This window comes from Engystomops pustulosus, chromosome 4, assembly GCF_040894005.1.
Source record: "Engystomops pustulosus chromosome 4, aEngPut4.maternal, whole genome shotgun sequence".
NCBI classification, from domain to species: Eukaryota; Metazoa; Chordata; class Amphibia; order Anura; family Leptodactylidae; genus Engystomops; species Engystomops pustulosus.
The window spans coordinates 167,949,381-167,966,807 of NC_092414.1; the positions used below are offsets into that span (position 1 = coordinate 167,949,381).

The following is a 17,427-nucleotide window of genomic DNA, read 5'->3' on the forward strand; positions in this document are numbered from 1 at the left end:
AAACAAGGGCTTACTAAATACGGTTGACTTACACTGCAAGGATACTTGTCTACCTGACATACCAATCCCTCACATAATAATTTGCTCTAAGGTGAACAGATCCATTCATTCATATGGAATCAGTGCCCCTCCCCCCTAGACCCTGGATGATTTCCGCTTTGTAAAATACAAGTGTCAAAACAATGGCTTGTTTGGTCTTGGAACTACTCAGCCAACACAATGTTGGAAATAATAAGAAAAATACTTTGTTAAGAGTTTGCAATATTTTACTATTTGGATTTATGGCCATATTGTATGTTAAAGAATATAATATTATGTACAGTGACCTTTAATAACCATGACATGTCATCTTTCTGTAGAATCCTGCACTATTACAAAGACTCTGGTTAATAGACTGTAGTTGACATGGTTGCTTTGCTGTGCAGTGGTCTCTATGTTGTGCCTGTAGGAGGATATTTGCCCTCTACGAAGGATGGAAGGTATAAATGATGTACAGAGAGCATCAGTCATGCCAGTCACTCATGATAAAATATCCGGCAGTGTTTTACACTAGTGTGAAGCTCGCCTGAGGCTATGGTATGTTTTGAAGTAAGAGCTGGGATTACTTTGCTGACATTGTTATAGGGCATATCAAAAACAGATATATATATATATATAAATATATATAATATATATATACACACACTCACCGGCCACTTTATTAGGTACACCATGCTAGTAACGGATTGGACCCCCTTTTGCCTTCAGAACTGCCTCAATTCTTTGTGGCATAGATTCAACAAGGTGCTGGAAGCATTCCTCAGAGATTTTGGTCCATATTGACATGATGGCATCACACAGTTGCCGCAGATTTGTCGGCTGCACATCCATGATGCGAATCTCCCGTTCCACCACATCCCAAAGATGCTCTATTGTATTGAGATCTGGTGACTGTGGAGGCCATTTGAGTACAGTGACCTCATTGTCATGTTCAAGAAACCAGTCTGAGATGATTCCAGCTTTATGACATGGCGCATTATCCTGCTGAAAGTAGCCATCAGATGTTGGGTACATTGTGGTCATAAAGGGATGGACATGGTCAGCAACAATACTCAGGTAGGCTGTGGCATTGCAACGATGCTCAATTGGTACCAAGGGGCCCAAAGAGTGCCAAGAAAATATTCCCCACACCATGGCACCACCACCACCAGCCTGAACCGTTGATACAAGGCAGGATGGATCCATGCTTTCATGTTGTTGATGCCAAATTCTGACCCTACCATCCGAATGTCGCAGCAGAAATCGAGACTCATCAGACCAGGCAACGTTTTTCCAATCTTCTACTGTCCAATTTCGATGAGCTTGTGCAAATTGTAGCCTCAGTTTCCTGTTCTTAGCTGAAAGGACTGGCACCCGGTGTGGTCTTCTGCTGCTGTAGCCCATCTGCCTCAAAGTTTGACGTACTGTGCGTTCAGAGATGCTCTTCTGCCTACCTTGGTTGTAACAGGTGACGATTTGAGTCACTGTTGCCTTTCTATCAGCTCGAACCAGTCTGCCCATTCTCCTCTGACCTCTGGCATCAACAAGGCATTTCCGCCCTCAGAACTGCCGATCACTGGATGTTTTTTTCTTTTCGGACCATTCTCTGTAAACCCTAGAGATGGTTGTGCGTGAAAATCCCAGTAGATCAGCATTTTCTGAAATACTCAGACCAGCCCTTCTGGCACCAACAACCATGCCACATTCAAAGGCACTCAAATCACCTTTCTTCCCCATACTGATGCTTGGTTTGAACTACAGGAGATTGTCTTGACCATGTCTACATGGCTAAATGCACTGAGTTGCCGCCATGTGATTGGCTGATTAGAAATTAAGTGTTAACGAACAGTTGGACAGGTGTACCTAATAAAGTGGCCGGTGAGTATATATATATATATATATACATATATATATATATTTATATATATATATATATATATATATATATATATATATATATATATTGTGAGAAAGTGAGAGGTGTTGTGTGGGAAAACCGCTATCTGTCTTACAGGCAGATGAAATGCTGGTGGTAAAAGCCCTGGGTTTGTCTGCAGTAACCCAAGGGTTAATGCAGACATGATAAGCAGGAATAGTCTGTTTTGTCTGTGTTGGCCTAGCTAACACAGACACATTGGTAATGTCCGTACTGGGCCTGCTTATTATGGAGTAGGGGTAGGCTGGTAGTGGGACTCCTACTCCACCCGGGCTTCGGTCCTGGGCTTTTGTATAGCCCACAGGTGCAGGTCACAGGCCTCGTTAGGGCCTGATTTAGTCTGCAGGCCAGAAGCAGTAGGAGAGGCCCTACCTGGAGAGCTGAAAGCGAGATTGCATTCTCACAGCAAAGGTAACTGAGGGTCTCCTGTCTTGCTGCTGGCCAAGAGCGTGTGCCAGGCAGCCTGGTACCCGGATAGCTAGGGTCCTCAAAATGTATTAGACAGCGCCTAGCCGGGCAGGAATTACTTTTATAATGTTTTTGCATGTGCCTAAGCCAAGGCTGAATTTGTGTTCTGTTTTGCAAGTGTGAATAAACACTTAAGTTGGACTTTTAAACCTGCGTGTGTCACTGCTTCCTGCACTGCTACCTGTCAACTACCAGAGCAATTCCCCACAATATATATATACTGGAGATCAAAATAAGAGAAGAATGTATGATCCCTTGAAATAATGTAATCTAAGTGTTAAGCATTACAGCATTGCAGCGCTGGGGACCTGGGTTCAAGTCCCAGGGTCAACATCTGCAAGGAGTTTGTATGTTCTCTCTGTGTTTGCGTGGGTTTCCTCCAGGTCTCCCATGGGGACAGGGACTGATTTGGCAAACTGTGTGCAGCGCTGCGTATTCTGTGTGCCCTATATAAAGAATTATTATTATTATATAAATTTCTCCCATTGGTTGTACACCAAAATTATTCCTCCGTAAACTATCCATTTTCACACACCATAATGCACATTATGCGCTGTGTAATCTGTGTGTGCTATATAAATAAAGGAATTATTATTGTAAGGAGTACATTGTGCCACTAGAACAGTGTTTTACCAAATAACCAAAGTTTATCAACATAAAACCCAGGGGGTAACTAGGAGAGGCTGCGCCCTATTGCAGATTTCTGCATGGGCCCCCTTCCCCTTAAAGAAGTATTACAATCACACACATTTATACACTCATATACACACAAACACACATTTATATACTTATATATACTGTACACACACATTTATGCACTCATATACACACATATAATAATATACACACATGTGGTGAGATTTATCATAAGTTTCTGAGGTAAAACCGTTGTAGTTGCCCATGGAAACCAATAAGAGCTCAGCTTTTATTTTAGAAACAGCTGTGGGAAAATGAAAGCTGTGCTCTGTCTGGTTGCCATAAGCAACCAGAACAGTTCTGCTCTAAGAGAGTTCTGATAAATTTGCATAGCGCTGCAGTACTTGATGGCGCTATATAATAAAATATTATTATTATTATTTTGAATCTCCCCCCATAAAGCTCTAAATTTATACACTCCCTTTTATATACTTGTACACACATACATACTTACATGTACTCTTCCTCACACATTTATGTACTCATATATACATTTATACACTAATATATACAGTATTTACAAACTCGTATAGTATATACACACAGTATGTACATATTCATACATTTAACCCCTTCACGCTCCGTGGCGGATATATCCGCCACGGAGCGCAGTGACTTAGCGCTCAGTGGCGGATATATCCGCCACGGCGCTTATGCCGGCTCGGCTCTGGATCAGAGCCGAACCGGCATGGGGAAACACGGGGTGCCGGCTGTAACTAATAGCCGGCACCCCAGTGTAACACCCGCGATCGGAGTCGGCTCCGATCGCGGGTGTGTAACCCGTTAAATGCCGCGGTCAGCACGACCGCGGCATCTAACATGTCTCTGGGGTGTCTTTCCCCCACGATCGCCCCCCCCGAACCGTTTTCGGGGGGCGCCGATCGTTGCTATAGTAACTCTGGGGTCCGATCTGGACCCCAGAGTTACCTGCAGGCACTGCCAGTAAGATGGCGTCTGTGACGTCATCTTACTGGCATAGTGCCAGCCTATGCAAGTGCATAGGCTGACACTGATAATACTCTGCAATACATGATTATTGCAGAATATTATCATGAAGAAGCAATCAGATGATTGCTTGGTCATTTCCCATGGTGGAAAAAGTGAAAAAGTTAAAAAAAAAATGTTATTCAATAAAAAATAAAGTAATAAATCAATAAAAATGCCCATAAGTCCCATAACATATAAAGAGACATATAACCCCAAAAAAGTCTAAATCATAACAAAAACCGCACATATATAGTATCACCGCGTCCGTAACAACCCGTAGAATACAAGTAAATCATTATTGAACCCCCACGATAAACGCCTTAAAAAAAACCTGCTATAAACCTTCCAAAAATTATGATTTTTAGCTATTCAATCCCACAAAAAATGCTATAAAATGTGATCAAAAAACCATGTGTACTCCGACATGATACGGGTGCAAAGTACAACATGTCCCGCAAAAAATAAGCCATCAACCAGCTCCGTAGCCAAAAAAGTAACAATGTTATGCCACTTGGAAGACGGCAATACATAAATGATAGATTTTTCCCCACATTAGGGTTTTGTTTGACAAATTTAGTAAAACGTAAGAAAATATATTCATGTCTGGTATCCCCGTAATCGTATCGACCCATAGAATGAAGATAATATGATTATTAGTCTATACGGTGAACACCAAAAAAAAAAGAAGTAAAAAATCCAGTACAGAATTGATGCTTTTCTACTCCTGCCCTCAAAAAAAGTTCCTAAATTTTCAACAATAGGTGATACTAACCCCAAAATGGTAACAATGGAAAAAGCATCTCATCGCGCAAAAAAAATGGCATCACATGGCCCAAATAACGAAAAAGCGAAAATTGTATAGCCTTCAAAAGGGGCCAATGAGGAAACTAAAATCCTGGCAGCTGCAGGGTGCTCCTTCCCTTCTGCACCTCGCTGTGCCCCCATAACACAAGTCACAGCCACATGTGGGGTGTCTCTGTACTCAGGAGAAATTGTAGAACAAATTGTATGGTGGGTTTTCTCTTTTTATATTTTGGAAATGTGTAAATTTTAGTGCTAAATGAACGTATAAGGGAACAATTTGACCATTCTAAATTTCACCTCCATTTTGATTCAATTACTATGAAGATCTCAAGGGGTTAACAATCTTCGTAAAAGCTGTTTCTGATAGCTTGAGGGGTGCAGATTTGAAAATGGGTTGGTTATATAGGGGGTTTTGATGCTAAATATGTAAAATTTCATTCAAAACTGTATTTATCCCCAAAATAGTCAATTCTGAAAATCCGGAAAAGCGATATTCTTTTTGTAAGCCGCGTGACATCAAAATAAATTATCCAGACATTTCAGAAATTATGAAAATGTAAAGTAGACAAATGGGAAATGTTATTCAGCAACTTATTTAGGTGGTAAATCTATCTGCCTGAAAACGCAATGATTTTGAATTTCGAAAATGGCAAATTTTTCAAAAAATTTATCATATTTGCTTTTTTTTTGTAAGTAAACGCAAAACTTATCAGCCAAAATTTACCACTAAAATGAAGTACAACATGTGGGGAAAAAACAATCTCAGAATCGTTTTGATAAGTAACAGTGTTCAAAAGTTATAACCATATAAAGCGACGCAGGTCAGAATCCAAAAAATCGGGCTGAGCCTTAAGCTACAAAATGGCTGCGTCCTTAAGGGGTTAAACACACATACGGTGTATCCACATCATATACACACATAGGGAGAGATTTATCATCAAGTTTCTGAGGTAAAACTGTTATATACACATCAAATTTGCACATAATGTACGGTACATATACATTATATACATACAAATATGATAAGATAATCCTTTATTAGTCCCACAGTGGGGAAATTCACAACATTACAGCAGCAGAGAGAGTACAGTACAACCAATACTGCCTGGGCAGGTCATGTGATCATCACTAAGTTTGGCTGTATTCGGTTGGTTGCAGTGCATCCCATATGGCCAGTATTGTGGGGAGAAGTCATCTCTGTGATGTAACAATCTTAATGTGTTGCACACTTGACTCCTAGGAGCTAACAACGGCTCAGGACCGGTCCACAAACAGACCCACAATTAAAACAAAAGAAAGAGAAAAATTACTCTGACCAGAGCTCCAACAGTCCTCTATAAATTCTTTATGGATCCAACACAGTATATTGCTTGACGCATCAATCCCTTTCAATGAGTATTACATGTCTCCACAGGTTTCTGACAAGAATAGGTCACCATTCAGACCAACTCCATCGCGTTTCCTAATCCTCCTTCATTGCCATCTCTCTTTGAGACAATTTCACTAGAAGAAATACGCGTACGGATAGTGTAGTATATTCTTTGTAGTTTAAAATTTTATTAAAAATGTACTCACAAAACATTTGTAAAAATGTGCATATCTAGACATAAGCAGGACGACAGTCACACATGTCCACCCGACCCTGGGTTTCGCCTACACAGCTTCTTCCGGGGCGCTGCTGGCGTCTCATGTCCTGCCTCTTTTATATCATTCACAACACCATAAAATTACATAACAATACATCTTAAAAAATGCACAATAAGTTTATTCCACTATGCAACCTTTGTTCCTTATAATATATACATTCCAGAAATATATATTCCCAAGGTATATCTCATTTAGTTCCTAAATATATTCTCTTTTATATCAACTAATCATATAGCACATGATTTCATGCTACCCAACCCCTGTAAACTCACCTTTCAACTATTCACTTCCCCTTACCACATACTATTCACTCACAGAGATACTAGCATATGAGTTTTATCCCTGTCACAACCATAACGCCGGTATCTTATAACCTCTACCTTGTTTCTCAAGCCGTTTTTACACTTTTGATTCGATATCAACATAAATTTATCACTAACATATAGATAATCCATTTCAATCTAACCCCATATTTTCGTGGTATTCAACAAAAAGTATCCTTGACCTTTGTAATCCTAGGGATGTATTCACATTACCCTCTCACAAGTGCACTATTATCACTCCCTGTTTTGCATCTAATAGTGATAATGAGGTGACCTATCTACTATAAGGCCTTGTTCACATTATTACACACCATTTTGTGACTATAATCTCTATATTTCTTAACTTTACTACCTTATAATGTATCCTCATTCACCCATTCATCATTCTCAGTGATGTAATGTGCAGTGATAGCAGTTGCACATCATTACTATGGTAACAGATCAGGGCAGTCTATTAGACCATCACTGAGAGTAGACCATAAGAAGGAGGAAGAGTTACTGGGAGTTGCTCATGGGAGTTGTAGTATCTTGTGGCGGACATCTTGGAGATAACTCTGCCTACTTTAGAAAGCCTACGTATAAAATTTTGTAAATCATAAAAGCAAACTATTTAAGCTCCATTTTGTGACACTGAGTTTTGATTTAATCATTAATTTATCATTTGATGTTTTTTGTATCAGATATTCATATTCCCAGAATACCCCCTTAATTACACTTAGTAATAAAGGGTGATGTTGACAGAATTATACCTTTTAGCAAAAGAAGACTGTTACATATTGCCTAATGCCATAATATCCATTTTTGTAAATGCAGGTTGAAATAACAAAAAACTTTGTAGAAACATTTTTCCAAAAAAATCACAATATCAGGTTCTTGTGTAGAGATGCTCCCGTGGGTTCAGGTTGACAATTTAGTTCCTGTCTGATGTTTGCGGTTGGATACTTGGGTATACCACTGGGCTTGGGATAAAGGTTTAAAAGATTTTACTCACTGTGAGTACACAGGGCGCATCTGCAATAATCTTTTCTGAGCAGCCTTGGAACAGTCGCCTACTGGGTTTCCTTTTCCAAAGAGTTAGTACTCAACCTTTTCCTTAACAGAGATTTCAGCAGTCAGGGGAATGAAATGCTTTTTGTTTCAAGCTTAACATTTCATGTTTGCGGCATTTCCTCTGCTGTAGCGAGCGCTGACACACTTTGTATGAAAGTCGCCACATTATCTGACCGGATTATAATTGAGACTGTGAGAGCCGGGGACTTGGTGAGTGTATTAAAGTTCTGTGCGAGGCAGACGTGTACTTGTTTCATCACCATAAGCAAGTGCCGAGTCAATCAATATGCACATTACACCTACTGGACCGCATAGGTTTAGAGAAGAAAGCTTTCATATTAACCCTTTTCACCACCGGGGTTAAATTTTACACTTTCATTGTGTTATATATTTGATTGTTGTTAGGACTAGAGGCATATGATAACAATTATTCCAAAGAAACTATGGAAGCAAAGTTACGTTTTGTGTGTTTTAGTTGCAGTTTATCACAAGTCTTAATAATGGGGCTGTGCAGATTTTCATAATTTTGTCATGGGAACAAGGATTATGAATAAAACTTTATTACAGACACCTTACAGCTGATCATTGCAGCCTGGGACTAAAGTAACATCCAGAGAGCTTCACCAGTGGGCATAGAGGTCCGTCTGTAACTTGGGGTCGTCTGTTAATCATTTGTCCTTAAGTCGGGGACCATCTGTAGGGGGAAGAGAGGTAGATAGATGAGGCACTTTTCAGAGCTTTGTGGATGATGGTGATCAGTTTGAATTGAATTTGGAAGGAGACAAGCAACGAGTGCAATGACTTTCAGTATATACAGTAATATGTAGTCAGTCATTTTTAAGTGAGTAGCGGTTAGAGGAGCATGTAATCCTTAGGCCATATGGCCTGGCCAGTAGTGAGAGTGCTGTCACTTTGCTTTTCCTTTTTTATCTATGTCTTGACCTGTTCACTTGTAGTTTTCATCTCCCGTTGCTATAATACGTAACCATTGTTTAGAAGCTAGGTCTATATTTTATTAATGTCTTAATGGTTGGTGCTTCCCCAGGCTCTTATATATATACTAGGGGTGGCAAGGTAATACATCACCATAAAAGATATTGACAGAAATTGCTTCTGTGTTCTATGAGCTCATAGTCTAACTCACTGGCTGCTTGAATACTGCCATGTAGAAATGTGATATTTGGTGACAGTTCTCACTAACCTACAGAAATCCTATATATCTCTGTGATCTGCAGAACTAATAAGCAGCGTATCTTTTGAGAACTGCTGCCAAATGAAAACCTTTCATACTGAAGAAATGATGGAGAATCCTTCCACATTGACAAAGCAAAAAACTATTTGTATATGTTAATATAGCAAAAAATATAATCTTCAACCTCTTTCATCTATAAATTGCCGTCTGCAATGTAGCTTCAATATAAAATATCCACAATTTAGGTATTTTTATTAAGAAAAAGTGGAAATAAAAAGTTGGTGTTTTCTTAAAGAAAATCTACCATCAAAATCTATCATAATAAACTAGGGGAAATTACTCATAAATCCACATCAGCTCCATAGAGATGAACAGGGCAGCCCGGCAATGTGCGACCGACTGCTCCCCTCATCTCAGAAATCGACAAAGGGTCCAATGGAGGTACCTCCTGTTCTCGTTATCCATGGTGGTCTCATCACTGAGACTTCCACCGATCAGCAAGTTAGGCCCTATCCACAGGATAACTTGTTTAGTGGGACAATCCCCTCAAATGTCCCTTATAGTGGCTGATACTAGATATTGGGGCACATTTACTATGGATCCGCGGACCGCATTTCCGTCGGGTTTCCCGCCTATTTCTGATTTGTGCGGCAGTTAACAGGGGTTTTTGCCGCACGTGATCGGATTTTGGCACAGTCCGCCAACTTTCATGCAACACAAATCGGGGAGCGTGGCCATCGGACAACGCGACTGATTCAGACTAAGCACGGTATTTAAAATTCAAATCGTGTCGCAAGACATGCACTCACATACATCGGGAAGAAGAAGGTGAACTCCAGCGGACCTGAACAGGGAAGCGTCACATGCAGGATCTTGGGCACACGATCTTGTTGAATCGCGGCAGACTTCATCCTCATGGGACAACGCACCTCGGGGATTGCGCACCCACCGGGTAAGTAAATGTGCCCCTTTATGTCTGGTACTCTTAGCTTACTAGACCAACTCTTTTTTAACCTTTTTATTCCAAGATCGCCCCTCTCTACCTGTAAGCTCGGTAGTTTTATGTCTTTTTATCTAATAGTTAATGGGAAGTCCTGATAATATGCTGATCTTCTATATGACAGCTCTTGACAGATCTGCTGTAGAAACAAAGGTAAATGAATGTGCCTAAATCATAAAGCATTACAAACAACTAAGGAATGACTTAAAAGATGCAAGGAAAGCAACAACATGCAAATAAGGTCAGCAAAGCTAGAAACTCAAAGATGAATTGCTAAAAAAAAGAAACTCTAATCTGAAATGTTCTTCAAATACATAAATAGGAAAAAAGAACTATGAGCGTTGACCTTTAAAGGATAGACCAGGTAGATTTGCAAAGGAGATGAATGTGCACTTCCTAACAGTATTTAAAATTAAATGCCAAATAACAAATTGGTCGACTATGAGAACACTATGACTTGGGAAGCTGTGTGTACAGAAGAAGATTTATACTGAAAAATGCATTTCATGGAAAACACATTGCTTAAGGCTTTTTCCTCAGTCCTTTTGCTCCTTTGAGGATCATGAATATGCGTTGGCTGAATATATACTGGGGGGCAACAGCAGGCTGGCTCTATACTTGGGCAGGGCAGAAGCAGGCTGGCTACATACTGGGGAGGGGCAGCAGCAAATTGGCTATATACTGGGGGGGGGCAGCAGCAGGCTGGCTATATACTGGGGGCGGCATCAGGCTGGCTATACACTGGGGAGGCAGCAGCGTGCTGGCTATATACTGGGGGCAGATGGCTGGCTATATACTAGGGGAAGCAGCAGGCTGGCTATACACTGGGGGCGGCAGCAGGTTGGCTATACACTGGGGACGCAGCAGTGGGCTGGCTATATACTGGGGGGCAGCAACAGACTGGCTATATACTAGGGGGGCAGCAGCAGACTGGCTAAATACTGGGGGAAGGAGGCTGGCTATATACTGGCAGGATGCAGGCTATATATTGGGACAAAAGGCATGCTATATACAGGTGGTGGCCGACTACCTTCATACTGGGTGCAGGAACAAGCGATATCCTGCTGGCATGGTACGTCACATGTTGGTAAGGGCACGAAGAGGTTAAAGAAAACCCATCATCAGGATTTCACAGTCTCACCTGATGATAGGTTTTCGGTAGTCTTTCTAATACTTTTTCCCAATCTACTTTCATAATTAACATTACTACTTCCACTTACTTCTACAGCTCATGTTTGCACATAAGGAGGAAGTAAATGAGGATGACGTTATGACTCGATGCAGTTTGCTGGCAGGGAGCCAATTATACTTTTTTAAACTTTTAAAAGTTAGTGGAACCAGATTTGTTGAAAAAAAGATTGGAAATATTGGGAGTATTGGTAATATATGGGAGTATTAAACAGACTATGAAAATCTGTCATCAGGTGAAAATGTGAAATCCTGCTGACAGGTAATCTAAACTAATCTTTAATTTAGAAATGACTTGGCGCATTGCTAAGTTCCAAGAGAAGATGATTGAGATTTGCTTTAAGTAGATATGTCAAGATATTAAAAAACATGTAATTTGAAAGTGTCTTCTAAACATTATAATAATGATAAAAACAAATCAGGCTAACTTAATTGTGCCTTCACTTTGCAAACATATAGTTAAGCAATCCGACTTGTCTAGCCCATTTGTAGAGCATGACTAAATAAAAATGTACATTTACAGGAATAGAACCCACTTACATTTCAGATTTGTTTAGCCATTTCATGCCAGTTAAATGTTTGCATTTGTATATTCCACGGCATCACATCTTATCCATGAAAATGCAGTTTTGGATTATTAAGAAATTCTGGTACATCCTGTTCAGCGCTAGAAACCAGTGTGCGCTCTGCATAAAACGCCGTCCAGCCGCCACTAGTCTTTTTTACTGATGCAGTTTTACATCATAAGAGGCATAATACGATTTAATAAATGTTTTCGCAGTAGGGGAAAAAAAACAATTACGGATATATCTCATGAAGCATCCAGATTAAACGCTCAAGTTTATACTTGCAGTTTTCATGACTAATAACTTTGCAAAACCTTGCTTGTACAAGGAACGTTTAAGTGATAAATTATAATAGCAAAAACGTTGCAGCCACATTCATCAAACAAAGTGATGGTTTGTGTTTGTGTTGGCGTTTATACCGCCGTAGAAATGACTAGACTTCCTCGGCGCTGCATTAGCAGGGGGTAATGACAAAATAAGCCATCCAGGATTTTGGAGGTTCTTTTGCTAGTCCAATATTTGTTTTATGCAAAGCTCTTCTCGTTTTAATATTATAGTGCAAATAATAAAGAAATCCATCTCCTTTTATGAAGGTAATTTATAAATGTGTTTCTAAAAAATTTTTTTCATCTAATCCCCATGGCAAGGGATGTAAATACTAAAGGACTTCTAGATAATGGTGAACCGGTTCAACATAGAGGGGTTTTCGGGTTCTATATTGTCTTAGCCCCCATTTCAAAGTTGCAGTAAAGTCCCATAGGACCCTGGAGGTGTATCCAAACATAAAAGCATACGAGTACAGCAAATTTGGCTCAGTTGAGTGCCACAGCCTCACTTCTAAATGTAGGTAGGTGGAATGTAGTATTGAGGGTCCCACTTAGTTGCCTGTGTGTTTACCCACATGTTTAAAAGTTTTAGTAATGGGCCTATTTAACTGCAAAAAACTATTACATTTTTAATTCAACATACTTATATATTGTTTTTTTCAGTACATAAGACTATAGTTTTATGAAATCAGTTGAGGCAAAATTATTGAAAAAAACAGGCTTTAATTTTTCGATGTTATTTTTAAGTGGTAAAAAAAATTGAAAGAAAATGATTTTGGGAACTTTACCCTTATACCATCGCTGTATATTGCAATGCTATTTGTAAAATGTATTTGTTAGTTTGGCTAAGCAAAAGGCATGAAACTGCAGGAACGGATGAGTTTGAAGGCCTTTTTTTCTATTGGTCGGCTATCACATAGTTAATTTGCCCAGAGAATCCGACTGTACACTATGAACACCATCTAACTGTCTAGAAACAGCATCCTTGCACTGCAGTTCTGTTCCTTCTGGCCCGTATCTTGTCATAAAGGACCGCCAACTATATACTGAACCTCACAGCGTCTCAGTGAGCAGTGTGTAGTCGCACAGCAGTAAGAAAGTGGTTAAGAAAGAATGTTAAAGGGGTTTTCCGGAGATTGAAAAACATAGCTACTTTCTTCCTAAAACAGGACCTCATCTGGCAATTGTATGTGCAGGTATTGCAACTTAGCTACATAAAGATACAGTAAATGGAGTGGAATTGCAAAACTGGTACAAACCTAGGCTAGGTGTAGTGCTGTTTTTTCAAGAAAACAGTCATGTTTTTAACCTCCGGACAACCCCCTTTAAGAACTGTGCCAACCTATTATCTATACAAATTAAACAAAACAAATTAATTGCAATATTAATAATATCAAAATTATATCCTCCTCGATTATATTGCAGAGGTAAGTCTCCAATGTATGACACAAGGGGGCTTATTTACTAAGGGTCCTGTGACCGCATTTCCGTCAGGTTTTCGCGCTGCTGAAACAGGGATTTAGATGGGGGTTGTGTCACACGCGAATGGATTTTGGCGCATCGGCACCGGCTTTCATGAGACAGAAATCGGGGAGCGGGCTGTCGGACAATACGACTGATTCGGACAGAGGGATTTAACTTTAAAATTGTATTGCAAGCCAAGCGCTTACATGCACTGCGAAGAAGATGGTGAATTCCGGCGGCCCTGAGCGGAAAAGCAACTCATGCAGGATATCGGGCGCACAATGTAAGCTAATCGCGGCAGCTGTGCACTCTTGTCGGACACTCCGGATCAGGGAACGTGCAGGACCGGGTAAGTAAATGTGCCCCATGGTGTTAAAGATCATATTAGATAAAGTTGAGTAAAAGATCAAGTCCAATTTATAATCCTAAAATGAGGATGAAGAGGAAGAAAAAAAAAACTGTGACCAAATACAAATTATTAAAATTTTAAATTGAATCTCTGCTACTAATGTGCCAGTCAGAAAAAATTCTTGGATCAACACTTCCATCTAATAATTGAGACCTCTTGAAATTGTATAATATATCAACCATTATCTAATTCACTGTAATTAACACTTATACAGCATTTAACAGATATAATTCCAGCCCTGTACAATTTCAGTACCGAGGATCTGACTGTTAATCTTCTGACATATTGTTTTCCTGTCTGACGCTGCACTAAGCTCCTCTCTGCAACGGCCCCCACCCTTGCATTCTAAGATGAGCTCACACACACAAACAGAGACTGCCTGCCAGGAAGCAACAGTGTGAGGGGAGTAAATCTATAGGCTACTGACAGATAAGGTGTTTATCCAGGGTAGTGGGATAGAGTAATAACAGATCTGACAGTGTATATTTTGGTTGAAATGTACGGTAGCAGAGCTGAGAATGTAATTGCATGTTATATGCATCTCATGGATTTCATCATCTCTTATCTCTGATCTGTCTCATCTCTCTTTCTAAACTAGATGCTAGTGAGTGTTGAGAAGCTAAATGAAAGTGTATATAAACCAGTGTATATAAGTGTACATAAACTCTGATAATATAACCACATTGTCAGCACACAGCATCTCACATAGCACAAGAGGAATCATAATGTGTCTGCTTAGATAATCCCCGCCAATACTCTGGAATATTACACTGACCAGTCTAGGGAGTGATAGGCACTAAACAGCAATAAAACATCACTAAGGGATTGAAATTTTAGAATTTTCTTTGATGGGCTAACCCCTTTAACATATTAATAATTTTATTTGTTTACTTAAATATGAATTCTATGAAAGGGGAGGGGTGATTTGAACTTTTACTTTTCTTTTACTTTTTTTATTTTTCATTATTACTTCAACCTCTGGCAGGTTGTAAAAGATTATGACGGATGGCAAACCTGGGGCCAATCATGGAAGGTTAAAAGTATATAATTGAGCTGACATCTGTCTTGCATGGAACAAACTCAGTCTATGCCCTCTTTATTTATTCTTAGGGGTTATAGGGTTATAACGAACCTGTCATCAAAATTTCACATTTTCATATAATATCAGGTCCCTATTGTCTTTTTAAGACTGATTCCCAATTTGCATTACTGCTTCCACTCACCTCTAAAAGTCGATGAAATTATACCTAACTCCCCGCCAGCAAACGAGACCGAGTCGTCATTATTATCTTCACATTACTCTAACAGCTCTACTTCCTGCTTCCTTCTCCCCCTCCCTCCTGCAGACGTGAAGTGTCAGAGATTTACTTGCAGCACATGGTCAGCTCATGTTTGCAGGCGAGGAGGAAGTAAGTAATTGATGATGACCTGATGACTCAATGCAGTTGGGTCACTATGCAGGGGGAGTAGAGATAAGCTGTGACATCAGCTATTGTCAGTAGGGATGTAATGATGGGTTGTGGTATCTATATATGAGTCATTGTGTAGGGAGGGAGGGATAAGCTGTGACATCATCTATTGTCAGTAGTGATGTAATGATGGGTCAGTGTTATCTATATAGAGGTCATTGGGTAGGGAGGGAGAGGAGATGACCTGTGACATAATTTATTGTCATGTAGAGGTTGCCATCATGGACTTTTCTATAGATGCGTTATCTTTAGAGATGAGCGAACATACTTGTCCGAGCTTGATGCTCGTTCGAGCATTAGCGTACTCGAAACTGCTCGTTGCTCGGACGAGTATTTCGCCAGCTTGAGAAAATGGCATCTCCCGCCGTTGTGATTTTTGGCGGCCAGAAACAGAGCCAATCACAAGCCAAGAGACTCTGCACTCCACGCAGCATGACGTGGTACCCTTACACGTCGATAGCAGTGGTTGGCTGGCCTGATCAGGTGACCCTGGAATAGACAGGCCCCTGCCCGCGCTGCTCGCATCGTTCTCTGTCTGGATGCCGTTAGGGAGAGAGCTGCTGCTGGTCAGAGAAAGCGTTAGGGTGTTCTATTAGAATAGTGTTAGGTAGGAGTGATTCTACAAGAACCCAACAGCCCTTTTTAGGGCTACAATAACGTTATATATATTTTTTTTATTTGCTTGTGGCTGGGCTTGCTGGCACTAGAAGTGCAGCTAGTACCATATTGTGAGGAATTTGCAGGGAGACTTGCGACAGTTGTGTTTAGCTCTAAGTGACACACATATCCACCTCAAACACCGAAGTGGGACAATTAATTAGGGGTTTGATTTGAATTAGGCACAGTCTGCTGATTTATTTTTTTTTTTTACGTTTATTTACTTTTAGAACTCAAAGTAATCTGGCAAAGCAGTGTGCTTTCAGTGTAGGCTAGAAAATAGCCATAGGAGAACCCCAACGGCTTACTTAGGCCTACAATAGCGTTATCTTTTACTTTTTTTTGGTCTGCTTGTGGCTGGGCTTGCTGGCACTAGTAGTGCAGCTAGTACCATATTGTGAGGAATTTGCAGAGAGACTTGCGACCGTTGTGTTTAGCTCTTAGTGACACACATATCCACCTCAAACACCGAAGTGGGACAATTTATTAGGGGTTTGATTAGAATTAGGCACAGTCTGCTCATTTTTTTTTTTTACGTTTATTTTTTTTTATGACTCAAAGTCATCAGGCACAGCACAAAATCCAGTTGTGTGCTGTCAGTGTAGGTTAGAAACTAGCCATAGCAATAGGATAGCATTGTTTTGTTTAAAAAAACAAAAACAAAAAAAAACACGAAAAAACTATTAAAAAAATTTACAGTTTACACTTTAATTTTGAAAATGTTTAACCCGAGGGCTAGGGGTAGAGGACGAGGGCGTGGACGTGGGCGTCCAACTACTGCAGGGGTCAGAGGCCGTGGTCCTGGGCGGGGTGAGACACCACGTACTGATGAGGGAGCAGGGGAACCCCGCAGAGCTACACTCCCTAGGTTCATGTCTCAAGTTACTGGGACTCGTGGTAGAGCACTGTTGAGGCCAGAACAGTGCGAACAGGTGATGTCGTGGATTGCGGACAATGCTTCTAGCCATTTGTCCACCAGTCAGTCTTCCACGCAGTCACCCATGTCACCGAAATCAGCACACCTCCACCTCAGCCTCCTTCCCCCCAGTCTGCCCCCTCCCAGGAAAATTTGGCATTTGAACCGGCATACTCTGAGGAACTGTTTTCTGGACCCTTCCCACAGTCACGAACCGCTTGTCCGGTTGCTGCTGAGCTATTTTCCGATGCCCAGGTTTTTCACCTGTCACAGTCTGTGGGTGATGATGACATTATTGACATAGTGGAAGA

At 40.5% G+C, this 17,427-nt stretch overlaps 1 long non-coding RNA gene across 1 annotated transcript in view; it reads right to left on the reverse strand.

The window, feature by feature from the left end:
• Window positions 1-7,748: 7,748 nt before the first annotated feature.
• LOC140125697 (uncharacterized) overlaps window positions 7,749-17,427 on the reverse strand; it is a 39,240-nt gene continuing 29,561 nt past the window's right edge. Inside the window, exon 4 of the long non-coding RNA XR_011854698.1 lies at window positions 7,749-8,623. This is a non-coding gene — a long non-coding RNA (uncharacterized lncRNA). The remainder of the gene's footprint in view (window positions 8,624-17,427) is intronic.